The 3,231-nt window shown below is 36.8% G+C and overlaps 1 protein-coding gene across 1 annotated transcript in view; it reads right to left on the bottom strand.

Annotated features, from left to right (window-relative positions):
• The window catches only part of NPEPPS (aminopeptidase puromycin sensitive), a 150,238-nt gene that overhangs the window by 53,702 nt on the left and 93,305 nt on the right, over positions 1-3,231 (bottom strand). The gene's annotated exons all lie outside the window — the stretch shown is intronic.

The raw sequence follows: 3,231 nt of genomic DNA on the forward strand, positions 1-3,231 counted from the left end.
TTGAACCGCCAGCCGTCTGGTTAGCAGGCAAGCGTCTTAGCCACTATGCTACCAGAGCTCCCATATGGTACATAGTCTTATACTTTTAAGTAAATCTACTTTTAATTTTTTCTATTTGGAATAAAAGTGGGTGTAAAACTCATAACTAAGTAAGAAAGGCTGCTTACACTTTTACTCGGTTTTAAATCTCCAAGGCCATCAAACCATAACAAGATATTGACAGTGACCACTTCCAAAAAGTGGCATACTAAACAAAATACTAAGTATTGGGAAGGGTTATTACCTGAAATTCAAACAAAACACAAGTTAAGTTTTAAAAATCATTAATATTTTATTGTGTCATATTATACAATACTAATTACAAAGTATTTATTACTAATATATAAGAATTTTAGGAGGAACAGGAGAGATGAGACTTTTTAATAAATTTCAATGATCAAATTTATACCACATTAAAGAGTTTATTGCCAATTTGTCTATAATTCTGTATCTATTCACATACACAACTGTCACTGCTTCCTCAAAATATATACCTTATTCCAACATTCCAAAGGATGTAATATGTATCTGTTTAGGGTGATTATCTTTCTAAAACACACACCAAGCTAATTCACAAATAAAACAATTGAAAAATTGGGACTTCCACCAAAATCTTCAATGTTTAAAAGCTTAGGACAGTAAAATTGTTGTAAAACCTGGAGTAGATCTTGAAATGCTTTAACAAGCAATTTACTGAGCCTATTAAGCACTATAAAATTAAAGATAAATTTATATGACAAGGGAGTAAAAGTCTTTGTCTTTGTGTCCCCTTTTCTTAAGACCTTCCTGTTTTTCACTCTTCTAAACTTTAACACCTGCTAGTGTTTCTCCATATAAATGCCATTCTCTACAGGACACTTAAGAGCTCTGGTAGCATAGTGCCTAAGGCACTTGATTGCTAACCAGAAGGCTTGTGGTTCACACCCACCAGCCACTCCTCCAAAGAAGGTTGGGCAATTTACTTGCACATGGTGATACCGCCTGGGAAACCCAAGGAGGGGTAGCTATGAGTGGGTCCGACTTTTGAGGGCACATAGCAACAACATAAAGAGTGAAGTTTTAGATAAATTACATTCCTTACTCCCACATATTTTACAAAATTAAATTTTCTACCACTTTACAAATTTGAAAATATTTTTTATCCTCACACTGAAATTCATAGTTTGGCGAAGCACAGAATTCTAGGTTGAAAATTAGTTTCACCCAGAATTTTGAAAGAATGGATTCTTTAAAGCCCAGCTTCCACTGTCCTAGTGTCATACTGATCCTCCAACTTTGAGCCCTCCCTCCTTAGCCTCCCCTTCTCCCCACTCTAGGTGGGGAGACTCTTTAAGAGCCTCATTTTTTAATCCCTCAAAATTCTGAAATTAAATAACTATGCACTTTGGTGGGAGATTTCTTACATTTATTGAGTTAGTTCCTGCCAGTGGTGGAATTTTTCAATCAGAAGGTTCCTTACCCACCACTTCAGAGACCAAAAAATCGAAAAACCAAACTCACTGTCGACCAGTCGGTTCCAACTCACAGCGACCCCTTCTTGGGTTTCCAAGGTGGTATGTCTATAGAAGTACATTGCCCAAGCTTTGTTGTTTTTATCTTTAATAATTCCCTCTTTCCATTTCTCTTTCACTAGATACAAGTTGGGTCTGCTGGATTGATTCTGAAAACTATTTATATCTTCTGTTTTCCATCTTTTTGTTTTTCTTACTATTTGGAAGATTCCCTGATTCCATCTTCCAAAACTTCTCTTGGGCTTTTGATTTATGTTGTATTATAATTTCCCAGTGCTTTCTTGTTCTGATTCTTCCTTTCTGATGGCACCCTGTCCTGCTCTTGTTTCATGAATGCAGTATGTTCTCTTAACTCTCTAAGGCGAGTAATCAGCTTTTAGTTTTTTTAAAACTTTTGAAAAACTTGTCTTTGTTTTTTCCAAGTTTCTATTATATTTATTGTTTTTGGTTGTATTTTTTTTTTTGTGTGTGTGTGTGTGTATTTAATATGAGAAGCTTTTCTCAAATGTCTGTTAATTGCTGACTTTGGTCCTGGTCACATTACTTGCTTTGGCCAACGGAACATAAGGGGGCATTAAGTATACCACCAACCATGTAGGGCTTTTAAATGTGTCTTTTTGGTGGGGAAATCTACTTCCATAGTGATACTGCCTTGGAAACCCAAGGAGGGGTCAGGGCGCTATGAGTCAGGTCCGACTCAATGGCACATAACAACAACAACCATGACTGAGAATAGCATTCTACAGATAGGGGCTGCTCCCTCAGCATGAGTCCTGAAGTGAGAAGACTGTGAGACAAGCCAAGCACAACAAAGTTTGTGATATTGCTGCAGATGATCAGCAGGTCTAACGGCCAACATATTGTTGTGTTGCTGTTGTTATGTGCCGTCCAGTCGGACCAAACTCATAGCGACCCATCCTTGGGTTACTGAGGCAGTATTACTAGGAAGTAGATTGCCACATCTTCCTCCTGAGGAGTGGCTGGTGGGTTTGAACCGCCAGGCTTCTGGTTAAAAGTCAAGTGCCTTAGGCACTATGCTACCAGAACTCCCACATATAAGCAAGAAATATTAGTTGTAAGCCACTGAGGTGTGTGATTTTATTTGTGGGTTAAAATGTATAAACACACTATGTTGTTATGTGCCATCAAGTCAGACCAGACTCATATCGACCTATATACATGCAGTATTTCTGGGAGCATTTACCAAACAATGGAGGTGAAAGGAGTCACAAAGGAATCTCAATTTTCACATTACATTCTTCAGTATCTTTCTTCCCCTTATGGTAATAAGATATGTAACAAAATATTTTCCATTTCAAACATTTTTTAAATGTATAATTCAGGGCCATTATTTCACCATGTTGTAGAACTGTAATATTATCTATTTCCAAATCTTTTCCTCAACCTTAACCAAACTGAAGCCCCCTTAAGCAATTAACTTCCTGTTCCCCCTTACCATCCATCCCTGGTAACCACTAGTAAACTTTGTCTCTATATATTTGCCTGTTCTAGTTATTTCATATATGTGGGATGATATAGGATTTGTCCTTTTGTGTCTAATATTTCACTCAGCATAGTACTTTTTTTTTTTTTTATTAGGATTTGGGTGAAGATTTACAGAGTAAATTCACTTTTCATACAGCAGTTCACATATACTTTGTCTCATGTCATTGACCAAAAT

The sequence above is a fragment of the Orycteropus afer genome, unplaced genomic scaffold, assembly GCF_000298275.1.
Source record: "Orycteropus afer afer isolate SDZICR_OR568_19922 unplaced genomic scaffold, OryAfe1.0 scaffold00085, whole genome shotgun sequence".
Taxonomy (NCBI): Eukaryota; Metazoa; Chordata; class Mammalia; order Tubulidentata; family Orycteropodidae; genus Orycteropus; species Orycteropus afer.